The 15,926-nt window shown below is 39.5% G+C and overlaps 1 protein-coding gene and 1 long non-coding RNA gene across 4 annotated transcripts in view; one reads left to right on the top strand and one right to left on the bottom strand.

Moving 5' to 3' along the window:
• The window catches only part of LOC121040713 (uncharacterized), a 184,275-nt gene extending 183,767 nt beyond the window's left edge, over positions 1–508 (bottom strand). For all 3 annotated transcript variants that reach the window (XR_005795413.1, XR_005795412.1, XR_005795411.1), the window contains exon 1: positions 266–508. This is a non-coding gene — a long non-coding RNA (uncharacterized LOC121040713). The remainder of the gene's footprint in view (positions 1–265) is intronic.
• Positions 509–601: 93 nt separating this feature from the next.
• Positions 602–15,926, top strand: part of OSBPL8 (oxysterol binding protein like 8) — a 166,572-nt gene continuing 151,247 nt past the window's right edge. The window contains exon 1 of the mRNA XM_040490424.1: positions 602–986. The gene's annotated coding sequence lies outside the window, so the exon portion shown is untranslated. The remainder of the gene's footprint in view (positions 987–15,926) is intronic.

The raw sequence follows: 15,926 nt of genomic DNA on the forward strand, positions 1-15,926 counted from the left end.
AAAAAAAAAAAAACAAAAAAAAAACAACAAAAAAAAACAACCAAAAAAAAAAAAAAACAAACTCTAATGAGGAAGACAGTAAATTAAATGCCACAATTAACGTGGTACTAGAAATAGGAACAATTTGTTACTGCTTTTCAAGCCAGACACCACGATGCCTTCTTTTTTCCTTTGTCTAAAACTTTAGTCTAGCGGAGGCTGGGGAGGCGGGTCTCAAGCTCGGGCCTCCGGGCCTCCGAGTGGGCGTGGGGTCCTGGGCCAATACCAGTGAGCTCTATTGTGCAGTCTTCTCAGGTTAGGCAGGGCCGTGCAAGACCGGTCCAGACCACGCCTCAGTAGATCACGGGCGGGCGGCGGTGGGCTCGAATCCCGAAGCCGCCCTCGGGTGTGCGGAGGCAATTCGGATGCGATAAGACTCTGGCAGAACTAGGTGTTGACAGTTGTTCCCGCGCGACTCCCTCCCGGCCCGCCGGGGAGGCGTCTCCGCGGCCGCCTCCGCGCGCCGTCACGTGACGGGAAAGAGGGGGGGGGCTGGTGGCTGGAGCCCGCGAGCTGGGGGCGGGGCCTGGAGGGGGAGGGCGCCCGAATGTAGAGGATCTTGGCTGCTGTGGGTGCTGAGAGAGGCGGCGACGCGGCGCATGACAACATTAGGCCGCGACGCGCTCGGGGCCAGGCGGTGGTGGGAGCTGTAGCCCGAGTGGCTGCAGCGTTAGCTTTCGCCGCGGCAGTGGTCGCAGCCAGTAGCGGGCGGACGGAGGGAAAGTGGAGCCCGCCCTGGCCAGAGGACCGCGGGCCGCGAGTTCCCGCCCCCCTCGCGGGCTGAGCGGCAGCGCCTCCGCGGCCGCGAGCCAGCGCCCTCGGTCTGGGCTCGCGCCCTAGCTGCCTCCGGCGACAGCAGCCGAGAGAAGTTGGGGTCCGCCCGGCCGCGTGCAGGGCCCCGGAGGAATCGGCCTGCTCCTCCCCGCCTCTCCGGGGGCTCCGCACCGGTGAGTGTCACGCCGGTCCCTGGGTCGGGGGGGGGGGGGGGGGGGGGGGGGGCGGGTCCGCACCCCTCCGGGAGACTGCACCCCCATCCCCACGTTCTGAGCTCGGGCCAGTGGGGACTCCCCGAGCCGGAGAGTTCCTCTTTGGCTCCTTTGTCCCTTTTCGGAGTGGGGGATTCCAAAGGCTGGCGGGGGTGGAGTATTTTGGGGCCCACAGGACGTGCGTCTGCAAACCTTACATAGCCGCGGAAGGGGCGGTGGGGGGGTGGGTGGGTAAGAGCATTTTGACTGCCCCGAGTGACTCTTCCCGAAGTTTGGGCCGACCTCGGGGTCTCGCCGGAAGCCCCCGCCCGGGGGAGAGCTGGCGCTTTGTCACTTGGTGCGGTTAAGGCGAGGCTCCAGTTTTCCTGTGACAGCCCTAGAAGAGGCTGTGCCGCGAACCGCAGACCGCACCCGCCCTTGCAGAGCCGACACGGTGACACGGTGTTGTTGCTCTCAACTCAGTTCCTGTGGCCTCCGTGTAACATGGGAGGAAGGCGAAGCCTTTGCTGTACTTTTAAATGTATTGTTTGTTTCCAAGCCTTTTCTCAAGGGTGGAATCCGGTTCTAAGGAGCTTCCAATGGAGCATGCTTCTGGTTCATTGAGCCACCCACTCAAGACCAGCTGAGTGAAGCAACAGTACTTACAGATTTTCCATTCACAAAAGTCATTTAACACACTCTTCCTTATGAAAGACATCTGCCTTGGGGAACTTGCCTAATTTCATTTTATCTAAATGCTGTTTGAAATAATAGATAACTTGGGCGCCTATTTAAACAGATGGGAAAACTTCTCTAACTTATGGTGTAAGCATATTTGCGTTCAATAGTTTAATGAAGTTTTTGCCTTTCTAATCCTAGAGGAGCTGAGTGACTTCTAATTAGTATTAGAATGTCCCATGTATGGTAGGGTTATTAGTTTTTACTTATGCCCCCTGAAACTTAGCCTCAAATAATGCCACTTTAGGTCTTTTCAGATAATCATTTAAAACAGGTTTGGTGTGTGTGTGGTTGTTTTTGTTTGTTTGTTTGTTTGCTTTTTGTTTTTTGTTTTTTGTTTTTTTTTTTTTTTTGGTTTTTTGTTTTTGCCTCCCTTAGGATTCCAAAGAAAGCAAGGATTGTGGAGAGACATGGGTGAATTGCTTGTTAGGGCCTCTTCATTCCATCAGGTGTTATCTAAAGTTGATCATGCTTAGCGACTATGGTCAATTTTTATGCTTGCTAGAACCTGTTTTACAGTGAAATTAAGATCATGCTAGTTTTATAGAACAGGTTGGGGAAGGGAGAGTAAGGCTATGCAGTTTGTCCTTTATAGAAGATATAGCTAATTTTACATATTTGTTGCCCCTTTTTTGTTAGTAACTGTGTATGAGATGACTACAATATGCCTGTTCAAAGTGCTGGGAAAAGGAATAGATGAAACATAAGAATTACTTTTTAGGTCTTTAATTATGGAGATTAGGTTGTTGCGGTCAATTTCCATGTGAACCGTTTGAGCCACAATACGTTACAGCTGCTTAGAAATGGTTTGATTAAAAATGGCTATGGTTTATTTCTTATTGAATATTAGTGTGGTGTCTGTGATGGAAAAGATGCTGCTGTCATTTTTCAGTTAGAATATTATTACATTTTGGAGGCAATCAGATGTGTTTCTTATAGCACATTTATGGCACTTATAAATTTGGCCTTGTTAAAGAACAAATTGCAGAATTTCTTTAGTGAGTACTCCTCCTACATTTAAACTTGGTTTAGAAATAATCCTTCAAGAGCAGGTTCCTTAGAGCATGGGTGACAAAATAGGAATTGATGCTTAGATGTAGTTTTCAAATTTTGTGGAAAATTATTATGCTAATAGCAACACCTGAAGTATTATATTTGAATATAATACCCCAAGCTGAACACACTTATAGCAATGATCTTGGAGCATCAAGAGTTCAAAAGTAGAAGGCGTAAGTCCTGCTTGTGCCTTGTGAATATGGCGTACATGTAATGCATATATACAATTTGAATTGAAAAGCCTCTGAGTACTGCATAATGAAGGTGGCTGGGTGCAAGGAGATTGGTGGAGATGCTTGATTGGAGCAGTTGTAGCTAAAGTATCATTTTCTTGTGGATACAACTCAGGAAGGGATGTCTGGACTAACCTGTAGAGGTAGATTTCACGTCCATGTGTGGGAAACCCCTGAGAGATTTTAGATCTGTCCTTTCTATCTTGGTTCCCCATTCCATTCCCTCATTTTCTCGAAGGCATGAAGTTGAAGGTCTGATCTGAGAGACCTTCCAGACTTCTTCCTCCCTGAAAAAGTTTTATCAAGTATGCAAGGGAGAAAGCTTTCTTCAGAGGCCTTGTAGGAAATGAATGCTTGTCCTTGATCATACTCTTACACCCCATGTTATTTTTACCTTTTTTAAAGTTGCAAACCCTGTAAACCATCTATGATAGCACAGGCCTGTCTTTTTTGCTCACCATCCACTCTGCAAATGCTTAATAGTTACTGAATGAAAACATACAGTTCCAGATATATAACAGGAGAATGAAAAGGAGTGTGTGATAATGTAGTCCGAAATAGATACAAGGAGTGAGGTGATAAGGAAGGATGTTGGATTAGGAGGAAGGGAGCAGGTCATAACTGGGAAACTTTCTTAGAAGAGGTAATTCGTGAGTTGGGTTTTGCAGAAAGCTGTATGTCTGAAGATAAGCAGGTGTTTTAAGGGGGTAGACAGCATGAACCAAAGCATTTAAATTGAACTGGGTAATCATGGGATTAATAAGCTCAGTGAGTCTTTTTTGGTAAATTATGAATAATTTTTCTTCCCCTTATAACTGTTCTCTCTCCCAGATAAAAAGATTGGCACACTTTATAAGAACTAAGATGTAGAGTACTTGAGTTTTGGAAGTGACAGTGGTATACTGAAAGCAAGAGCATTGAACTAGGGGGTTCAGAAAATTTGAAACGGATTTCTGATTAAATCTTATACAAGTAAGTGCCTTTGGGCAAATCACTGGGCCTTAGTTATCTCATTTGTAAAAGGAAGACCATAATCCTTATCCCATATGGTTATTGGGAGAATGAAGTTTCATAATGTGTATGGAAGTGCCTACTTCAATATCTAAGACATAGAACTTTATGTTAAATTGTTTAAAATGGATCTTTGTCTTTAGATTATTAAAAAATATTTTGGTGTATTTATCATGACCTCATATCTACTTGATCTTTGAGTTGACCCTTTAAATTACCTTTAAATTTATAAGTATCAAAATTTTAGATGCTTAGTTTTCTTTCAGTCAAGCATAATGTTTTCTGTCAGAAATGAGGCTTGTTTCATTTTAATGTTACCAGGAAAAATGCTAGATGCCTTAAATTTTTAAAGCTGTAAGTAAGGGATACGTGTGGCTGAAAATCTGAGCCTTTAGGCTTTTCTTCTTTATAGAATTTGTTTTTGAAGAAATAGTCCATGCCTATCATGTCATGTGTTCATTGTTGTGAAGACACAGGGGATTTTCCTGCTATTAAGGAAAAAAAAAATTACCCAAAACATCCTCTATGTTTTTGGTGATTTGAATGACTATAAACTATGGTGGATCTCTACCTGTGTGCTTTATTTTAGAATTCAGTATTTTTTGAGTAGGCTAATGGACTTCTGTATCATTTCTTATCTAAGCTTTTTGCTGTGGTAGCTATTTGGTTATGAATCTCAATTTTTCACTACACTTTGTGAACTCTTTGTAGTGTTTATAATCCTTGGAGCAATCTGTCCTTTGTATAATATTTGGAAGGGAATTTTATTATTAAAAAAAAAAACAAACTAAAAAAAGTCTGGAGTTTTGAAATGATAAAGACACCAGTTACTACCTTCCATATTCACAAACCACCAAAGAAAAGAGGAAATGGTTTTGGGGTTGGAGACTCTTTTCACATAAAAAGGAGAAACCTTTGATTTAGGATTGTTAAAAACATGATGGATTCAGAAGGAGATTGTTAGAGCTCCTGCAGGTAGCTTAGTAGGTGTTGTTGCTGGTAATACTACTACTACTAACAGCTGATATGTGTTGATTGCTATGTACCAGTTACTAGTTTGAAGTATTTGCCATGTTGGGGTACCTGGGTGGCTCAGTCAGTTGAGCATCCGACTTCGGCTCAGGTCATGATCTCATGGTTCGTGGGTTCGAGCCCCACATCGAGCTCTGTGTTGACAGCTCAGAGCCTGGAGCCTGTTTCACATTCTCTCTCTCTCTCTCTCTCTCTCTCTCTCTCTCTGTCTCTCTCTCTCTGCCCCTCCCCCACTCACACTCTGTCTCCCTCTGTCTCAAAAATAAATAAACGTTAAAAAAATTTTAAAAAAAAGAACATAGTGGATATAGTATTTTTAAGGTGACTTGTTAAAATTTTTTGAATTCATACTTTTTTAGGGTAAGACTGAAGTACAGACTTAGTACGGAGGATTTTTATATAGTAATATTTGAGGGTCACAAATCTGTAATTGAAATCTATCCTATTGAAATTTTTCACCACTGAAAAAGCAACTTGTGTTTTGACTGCCAAGTGCCACAGTAGTTTATCAGATTACATAATTTCTTACAGAGAAGACTCGGGCCCCTGTGGAAATTATGAAATCTGGGTAGGTAAGTTTTGATGGTGTGGGAATATGGTAGGTCTGGGGAGAGACCAGTCCACTCTAAGTAGCATTATCTGGGTTAGAGTAAACAGGTAGAACACCTTGATCATGAGGGCGCAGGTACATTTTTTAAGTACAGATTGGGGGTGAGGGAATTCTGAAGACCAGCTTTGCTACTGTATATTTTTGCCTGTTTTGACTGTAATAGCACTTAAAATCAGCAAGTCAAAAGTAAAGAAAAAACAATGCTGTGCATCATAGTGGGGAGTTTGTAATAGTTCCTAGCCTGTTTTGCAAGATGTGGGGGCTTTATAAATATTTATTAATGATCATAGAATTACTCTCTTACTACCTATTATTTTATAAATCTAAGGCCGAATAGCATAGGCTCTGGAGCCAGACTACTTAAGTTCACAACCTGCACAGCCTCTTATTAGCTTATTGCCCTGTACGTGGTCTGGTGCTGACATGGCAGAAGAAGATGGTATATTTAGGCAGAGTAGGGCCCAGAGTTTTCCATGGTTCTTATGTAGTATGAAAGAGATCTAGAAGTTCTCACATAATCCTAGTGAAAAAAATAGAAGTTAACAGAGTGGGAGCCAGCAAGCTTGTCATGAGGCTACTATTGTGAAGGGAGAGACCATGCAGTAATTGTTGCGGGGGGAGGGCAGCTCTGTAAGATTCAGCTCAGTGCCCACCACAGTTGGTACTCCCTCTTGCTGTAGTATAGTTAACACTGGGAAGTAGTTGCTCAGCTAGGAGTGCATTTCTGTCATTCTCTCCTCTACCCTTGTGATCCTTCCCTGCATCTAGGTGGGGCCATGTATGTGACTGATTTTCACTAGTGGAATGTGAATGGAAATGATGTGTTTTCACTTTAGCATAGAGTGACAGAAAAGCAGGTGTTCTTTCTCCAACTTTTTTTTTTTCCGATCCAAGGAACCAGGAGCACTTAAGAGGGTGGTAGAGCCATGAGATTGGAAGGATTTAGAGTCCTTAAATTACCATGTGGAAGAAAGCTGTACATCAAAGAGGAGTGTACCCATAATAGATTGTAATTTTAATGAGAGATTTTAAATGTGTAAAGTTAATGGAAGATCTGGGGTTTGTTAAGCAGCTAGTATTGCTTTAACTGTAAGCTTGGGCTGCCTAGGATAGGTAGTTGAGCTCCTAAGAATATCCATACCAGCAAGAGCTGAGGTGGGACCAAGTTAATAGATCCACTGGATATTGTTATAATATTCTCATCAGCATGTGCCGTTATGACTCTCCTAAAACTCTGAAGCCCATGAGGACCCAGAGGGCATGGATCTACATTTAGATCCATCATAATACTTCTTGTGCCCATGAATGCTCTGTGCTCAGACACCATTATAAGAATGAGAAGCCATGAGAAACTATGAAAGTTCTTTTATAAAAGTCTGAAGAGTTCCCTCAAAACAGGTTTCTCCATCTTGGCACTACTGATATTTTGAGCTGGATAATTCTTTGCTGTGAGTGGCTGTCCTGTGCATTGTAGTATGTATAGCAGCATCCCTCTATCCATTACATGCCGCTAGCACCTCCCCTTGATCATACAACCAAAAATGTCTCCAGACATTGCTAAATGTCCTCTTGGGGGCAAAATTGCCCCTGGTACAGAACCACTATCTTAACCAAGTTAAGCTGAAAGAAATTACTTTAAAGTGAAAGACACTTAGCTTTATTTAAAAGACTTTTTCTCCTCTTAGGAGAGAGGTAGAGTTCATGGGAGAGGTTTGTTTCTGAACATGCAAAAAAGGAAGCTATGTTGTTTTTGTTTTCTTTTTCTTTTATTTTGACAGAGATAGAGACAGAGAGAATGAGTGAGTGGGAGAGGGGCAGAGAGAGAGGGAGTGAGAATCCCAAGCAGACTCCAAGCTCAGCATGGAGCCCAGTGCAAGGCTTAATCCCATGACCCATGGGATCATGACCTGAGTCAAAATCAGTTTCCACTTTCCCTCAATTCTTTGGCATAGTGTGCTTTATATTGTATTCCCTATTTATCTGGAGTTGCCTCTAATTCTGCTTCAGTTTGCACTAGTTGCTTTTTAAGTCTCTTCTGGGAACTTCCTTTTGGTGTACTCTTGAATCCATTCTATTTTAGATCTTTTTTTCTAAATTTACTTGATCTTTTTTCTGGAGTCCTTGAGTAACTTCCTGAAAAAGTGTGTTTGATGGGTAAACTTCTAACTTATTCTATGTACAAATTGTCTCCATTCTATTCTAACATTTGACTGATAGCTGGGCACAATATTGTAGGTTGCAAGTAATTTTCCTTTAGAACTCTGAAAGTATTGCTTGGTTGTCTTCTAGCATCCAGGGGTGCTGATTAGAAGCCATATGTTGGCTAATTCACTATTTTTTCAAAGATGATTTGTTTTTTATTCTGTCCTAATAAAGATTGTTTTTGTTGTTGTTGTTGTTAAAGTTTATTTTTGAGAGGGTGGGAGGGGCAGAGAGAGAGGGAGAGAGAGAGAGAATCCCAAGCACAGAGCTGACAGCACAGAGCCCATGCTGGACTTGAACTCATGAACCGTGAGATCATGACTTGAACCGAAATCAAGGGATGCTTAACCAGCTGAGCCACCCAGGTGCCCCTAGGTTGTTGTTTTGGTTATTTGTTTTAGGCACTCTGTTGTTATTGTCTAAATGAGAGTCTTCAATTCTCAGAAATTCTCTTAGGTCTTTGTTATTTTCCAACCTTCACTTTTTTGTTTGCCTATGTGCTCTTAGGTAGGCAGGTATTTTCTCTCTTGGATTGATCATCTTTGTCTCATTTTATTTTCATATTTTGTGATTCTTTGTTCAGGGGATTTTTTCCCCTAGTTTTTTTGTCTGATATTTTTGGGTGGGTAATCTGTGGATTTTCTTGTTCTGTTTTTCTTTTCCTATCATTCTTCTCTGTTTTATGTTGTAATACTTGCTGCTCTTAGTTTCAGAATATGTAAAATAGGTTATTGAAACATAAGGTTCTTTTGTGTTTCTTCAATTATCTCTTTTTCCATTCTGGTCACTTTCTATGTTTGTTTTTGTAATTATTATTTTTCATGATTAGTTTTCCTTATATCCTTGGTGGTTTTTGGTTGTCCATTCATGTTTAGAAAGAAGGACTGGGCTTCTGGTCTGAGTCTCCCCTCTCCCACCCTGTTCCTTGGACTGTTTTCCCTACTAGTTTTTTCTTTGAATAGGAACTCTAGCCACAGCATTTCAGGCCTGGACAGTACAAGGTAGGGCCTGTGTATTGGCAAGCATTGTTTTAGGGTACGAGAGAGAGGAGCTAGTTTCCAGCCTGTTGGCCCTCTAAATGCCAGATGAAAAGGGTTTATTACTCTACCAGCATCCTCACTTTAGTTTTTCCTAGTCATTTATCTTCTAGAAAAGCAGAATGTCTTTTTGCCTGGGGGTAAATGTTGCCCTTAGTTGTTTAGGTGCTTGCTTGGAGATGGGGGATGGGAAATGTAGTTGTTCTCATACAGTCAAGTAACATTTAATTCTGTTTTTTACCCCACAGTTTTCACCCTTTGCTGAATCGTTTAGTTTGCAATCATGCCTCTCTTGGGTCCTGTCACACATATGGGTTCCCACCCTTTTGTGTCACTCTTAAAGGGTATAACGGGCGTGTGGTTTTCTCTGCTTGTTATGTCAAGCTATACACACACACACACACACACACACACACTACCCCTATTTCCAATTTTAAATTTATTTGCTCTTATGGCTTTACTTCTTTCTGTATGGACTGTATGAATTTTTATTTCAATGGGATGGAGTAACTGGAGGGAAATTTTATATTTAGTCCATCGTCTTTTATTAGAGTCCTTTTCTAGCTTCTTAAATGTCAGATATGTAGAAGTATTGAATTATTTTTTTTAAATGCAGGCTTATTCATAGAAATTGTGATCATGATACTATGTTAAAATATAATGATGTTCCTTCATTAGTGATTTGTATAGGTGTTTATATCTGTATGCCAGTTGGTCCTAAAACTTGTACTCCTTTTGAATTCTTGTTTGCTTCTTAGTTTTTCTGATTCCCCTTTTGTTGTCCTCTATCCTGGTTTGCACATGTCATTATGATTCTCTGCCATTTCTTCTTTGTTATTTGGAAACTGAATGAGACCATTTAAAATTGTGGATAAAATATTGACTTTGCTCCAGAGAATAACATAATAGCTTTAAGCCCATGGCTCTTGTGATATTTTGATTACTGAGAAATGTTATTTTCTGTGTCTTCACTGTGTCCAGATAGGTGAGGGCTTATTCTTTTATATTTATTTCTCTCCCTTAATTGTTATAGCTACTTTGGTTCAGTAGTTACTGATATTTTTCTCTATTTTCCTTCACTTCTACCTTATAATCTTTGGTGCTTTAAATGTTGAACTTAGGGGCTTCTAGGTGGCTCAGTTGATTAAGCATCCAACTCTTGGTTCCAGCTCAGGTCTTGATCTCAGGGTTGTGAGTTCAAGCCCCATTTAGGGTGTGAAACCTACTTAAAAAAATGTTGAACTTAAATTGCCTAGCTAGTTCATTGAAGGCATTAATTTTTATCTCCTTCTTTCATTTTATAGTCATAAAATTTCTTTAACCTGTTCTCTTTTTTATTCCCATTCTTTACTGAATCTTTAGATATCAGATTGATTGATTGTAAATTATCCTGGGGAAATACATTTAAATTTATCTATTTCTTTCCCCTCTCTTCTGTGGTATTGCTGCATTTCCCCATTATTCTTGTTACATTTTCTCTTATGACTTTGTAATTCTTTCTTCTATAGCTATGATATCTGCTGCTGAAATGTGTGTGTATGATTAGAATCATAATTCTCCTGCAATCAAGTTTTTACAATTTAGATTTTAAAAATGCTGACTACTTTGCATTTGAAATCCTGTCAGAAGGCTGTGATATGGAAGGCTTAAACCCCCAGATTTGGTCTGATTATATATTATGGGAACTACACAGTAAATACTTAATTGGAATTTAAAGTAGCTTAGGAAATAAGTCAGCTCTTTATTTGCCTAATACAGGGGAGGTCAATGTTGTAAATATTCCCTAATACAGTGGACATCTATTTACTGATTATTTTGTGAACTTTTTTTATATTCTCTGAAACTCTTGATTTTTAGAATTCAGAGATTGGACTAGGTAGTGGTTATAGGTCTTTTGCTTTACTTTTTTCACATATCCTTAACATTTTCAGGTATCTACTATCACAATTTCCTTCTTGATTGGCTTGTTACGGTGTCCTTTACTGTTTCTAGTATGTTTAGAGTTTTGGTACTTTTTCTTAGACTTCCTGAAATTTCAAAATATAATCTTTAGTATTATATAGGTAATATTTAACTGTTTTCAAAGGTTTTATTGTTCGGGGGATTATGGTTTTTATATCTTTATTTTCCCAAGAATTTATGATTATGATGTAGGAATTAAAAAAAAATAGCCTTTCATTACTGACAAAAAATTCAGGAAAAATGGAGATACACTTAAAAGGTTGATTGCTTAACATATTTAACATTTTAACTAGCAAGGTCTCATGTATTTGGTTATCTTTGTGGTTTCTTTATTCACAGTATTGTAATTCACAGCCTCTTCAAACTCAAAAGTTGAAATTAGTGAAACATTTTGTGTCTGTGGGCAAAGTATGATTTTAATTAAATTCAGAAAATCTATGCTTTTTTAGTATTCTCTAAAAATATTTTCATTGTCATCATATTTATTAGTTTTCTTTTAGGAACAGGATTTTAGTGTAAGAATTATCTTTATAGTTTTTCATTTTTGGTAGTCATTCTTAAAGTGTTAAAAATTGTGTTGGTTCTCATAGATCCCTTTTGAATTGGCATGCAAAAGTATAATTATGTGTCTTGGTTCTCACATGATAAATTAAAGATGATGAGTACTTTGGTTGTGGTAATGTATACCTACAATTCAAAACCCAAAAGCATCTAGGCCAGAGTTAGGCACCCAGATACTCATTTTTCTTTCATGTCCAAGGTAGAAAACCATTCTCTGTCTGTATCAAAATATGAAGAAACTGATTTTGGGATTGAATAAGAAAGTCAATACCAAAATTTTTTGAGATTGTCTTGAATTAACTTTAGATTTTGAATTTTAAAATGTTGATCCTTGATAAGAACCCTTAGCTTAAGTATGGGCATTAATTTTACTTGTAGGAAACTAGGTAACTCGTTTGGTTTATTATAACCAGTTACCATACTTAATAAATGAGAAACACATTCATTTTTTCCTAGTATCTTGATTTAAGATAAGGTTCATATTTTTCTTAGAAAAGAACCTTTCAAGAAAACGAAATTTATGCATAATCAAGTAGTTTTAACTGTAATTTAAAATATTGTACCTAACTTTAAAAACAAAGACTTAAAATCCAAGAGAGACATTTAACCTGTAGGACTAAATTATTAATATATGATTGCCAGTATCCTATTTGCAAGCACTGTCCTTAAGTGGTCTTGATTTATTACTGTCTCAAAAATGCTCTTTGAGACCCTCTGTCACAGGCTTCGGCTACATAACATTACAAACACCAACTAATATAGTAAACCGATGCACTGGGAGAATAAGAAACCTGCCAGAAGTATTGTCTTTCCTACTAAGTAACTGTGTGACCTTGGCAAACCACTTGGTCCTGTGGATCTTAGTAAAATTGAGAGCTTGGAACAGATAGCCGCTTAAGTTCTTTTGAGGATTCCTTGAAAATGTTAAGGGTTAGAATTCTAGTCAGATGATATACTATGTAATATAATCTTTATAATAGATGTGAAATAGATGGCATTATTCCCATTTTTAGCAATGGTGTGATTCATGTTGTACAGACTCCATATTTAAGTAGCATGCTCAGTCATGTAGCTACAAAGAGGCCAAGCCGGAAGTTGAATCTTGGCCTATCTCATTTTATATTCATATTCTATTTAGTGAACCAAACTGCCTCCGCAAGCCATGTTGTGACAGTAGACCACCAGATTTTATTCCTAAAATTTATTTCATTTTTTAATCTTTAGTTTGTAGTAAATGTGCTTATGCTTTACAGCATCTGTTATTCAAGAAAACCAGAAGTCACGGGTCAGGCCTATCCATGAATTGTGCCTAAAGTAGAAATATGACCAATTTTTAAATATACTAGAACTTATGTGTCTAAGAGATAACTGGTGTTCACAGTTATTTAGATTTATTTCAGTAATGTTGTTCAAAAACACTTTTGGAACTATTCTTTCTGTGTTTCTTTTGTTTCCTCAGTCACATTCTTTTAACCTACATTCTGTGGTGGCAAATGACATTTTTTTGAGGATGGATTTGATACACGGAAACAGTGGGAAGTCATTCTAGACCAAGTCTCATACATAAAATTAGGGATCAAAATAAGGAATGACATTTTTAGTTAAAAATCAGAAGACCAAAAGGGATGAAACGTATCACTGTAATGTCACTTGGAAGGTGGTTAAGAAAGAGATTAGAAAAGAGGAGTTCCAAAATTGTTTTGTGTGATGACAACTTGGAATATCCCCTAAAAATGACTACTCTGAATGGAGTTAACCTTTATTTGGATGTAAATTCTGCTTTGTTAAAGTTACATCTTAAGATAGTTATACCTGTTCTGCTTGCCACATAGGTTAGTACTATGCCGACTTAGCATGCACTTTATTATTACTTTTTTAATTTTTAATTTTCTTTTGGTGGTGGGCACAGTTTAATCCACTTCATGCAGACACTGACCCACCTGCTCAAGGAGCTTCAAAATACATTGAACCACCTAGTGTCTGTCCCCCACCTCCCCGCAGACACAGAAAGACACTTGGCTGAATGAGGTTGGGGTCTGAGGTTCCAAATGCCTCCATTGTGGGACAAGGCAGCAGTGTGGGCCCAACTAGTAGTGGAGGCAGTGCCCTTTCTCCCCAGAGGAGAAGTGCAGAGACAGGGCTTAGGCCCCAGGCAAGGAGGCCTCATTCTCACTGTGGTTGGCAAGGTAAGCCAGACAGGGTCCTTCCAGGTCGGCCTGCCTGGCTGTGGGCTGAAGCTCTGGGGAGGCGCAGGGGCCAAGATGCCACTGGGGCAGGCTAGGCAAGGTGGGCAGCAGTGCCCTTGGGTCCTGGGCACCTGATGCTCAGTCCTGGCCTTCATCTGAACACCACTCGAGAGCATGGTCCTTGTGTTTAGCATGTACTTTAGAGAAGAAGAGTTGAATGAATTACAGACAGCAGATATTCTTTCTGTTTTAAAGGAGATCAGAGTGTATAGAACATTTCTTTGCACACTACTTGAATTTTTGGTCATATTAATATTTGTGGTTATCCATATATAGGTTTAATTCTGAACAGGTACTCCCATCTCATTTCCTGGCATGAACTAAAACTACTTCTGTTGCTAAGTCTGGATGTACTCTTTGATGCAGGTATACATGTAAATTAATAATGCAAAAATTATCTTAGGCTGCCTTATACGCTTAAATATTAGTGAATAGGTTTTGGATATCAGTACTTTATTAGTGCAGTTAATAAACAGTATGCCTATATATCTTGTTGTAGAGGAACTTATGATAGGAAGATTTCATTTTACCTTTTGAAGGTGGTATTTTTCTTGATTTAAATTTCCAGGTAGTGGAATTTAATGAAACTTCCTCATTTGTAGACATTGGAGGATAGTAAAAAATGCCTGTAATCCCTTTTTAATAATACTTTTCCTTTTGGGATTTCAAAGTAATTTAATGTTATAGGACCATTAATTCAACAGATATTTGAGTACAGGTCACTATGCAAGTGGCTAAAAAAATTCAGAGGAGACTACACAGACATTGACCTCTTTGAGCTTGTGGTAGGGGCAAGGATGGGGAATAGACTGTAAACTGCTAATTGCACAATTCACTGTAATTATCATGTTGAGAGTGCTAAGAGGAAGAAATATAGGGTGATACAAGAATTTGCTGACCTAGTGGGGGAGGGGAGCCAAGAAAGGTGACTTCAGCTGAGGAAAAAAAATAATATTTCTGGCAGAACATTTTGTTTAAATATCCTGGAACAGCAAGGAACTTGGCTTTTGCTAGGAACTGAAAGAGTCCACTGTGGAGGGGTGTGTAAAAAAAAAAAAACAAACAAAAAAAACCCAAAAAACAGAAGGATTGATAGCAGTGTGGTGCAGTAGGCAAAAAACTGGGTCATGTAAGGCTTGATAGATCATGTTAAGGATTTTGATTTTTGTCTTAAGATCTCTTGGAAATGATTAGAATATGCTAAACAAAGGATCATGGTTTAGAATGATCACTCTGGATGCTATGTAAAGAATGGTTTGAAGGCAGGCAGGGCAGATGCTGGGAGACATATTATGTTGTGTTGAAATTAAGGTATCTGCAATTTATCCAAGGGAGAATCATGTAGGCCAGTGGTTCTCAAAGTGTGTTACCTGAGAATTAGAAATGCAGATTCTTGGGTTTCTGCTCAGACCTACTGAATCAAAAACTTAGGAGGTGGGGCTCGGAAATCTCTTTGTGAGCAAGCCCTCCAGATGGTTCTGATGCAGGTCGTTTTTGAACTTCTGTAGGTCATTAGACATGTTGTTTTGAATGTAGGAGAAAGTTCTAGACTGATGGTATGAATAGGGAGTTACTGCATGAAAGTGGTAGTTGAAAGTGAGGGGGTAGAGAAGAGGTTCCAACAGAAGGAAACCCTGAGACACTAAATTTAGACTCAAAGTCTTGGACAGAGTGAAGGGAGCTAGTGAAAGGATTGACTACAGGGACTAGAATGTCTGGAAAGTCTTTGAATAAGGGTGTGGCAAAGCAAGCATTAAATTTACCAATGAATGATCTTTATGTGATTGTAGTGGAATTACAGTTGAGCACCAGTGTCAACAGGTTGAAAAAGAAATGGGGAGAGGAGTGAAGGAAATATAATTTACTCATTTAACACCTACCCTACTCTTTGGACAGATATTTAATATTCCATTATTTCCATTATGGGAAATAAAAATAACATAGAGGACACCATGAGAAGTACCATAAATAATCTTGAGAGACAGCATGAGAGTCTGTGGAAAGCTATATAATCTCATTTTTTGAGCTCATTGATTCTGAAATTCATAATTTACATAGACGACTGAGCTCAAGTTTACCATTGTCTTTACCATGTTGCAAGGAATGCCATAGTAAAATAATAAACTATGTGGAGGAATGTTTAGCCTACTAAGAATTATGTTTTTTGGGGGCGCCTGGGTGGTGCAGTCGGTTAAGCAGCCGACTTCAGCCAGGTCACGATCTCGCAGTCCGGG

The sequence above is a fragment of the Herpailurus yagouaroundi genome, unplaced genomic scaffold (genome assembly GCF_014898765.1).
Source record: "Herpailurus yagouaroundi ecotype Mexico unplaced genomic scaffold, PumYag 182, whole genome shotgun sequence".
NCBI lineage: Eukaryota > Metazoa > Chordata > Mammalia > Carnivora > Felidae > Herpailurus > Herpailurus yagouaroundi.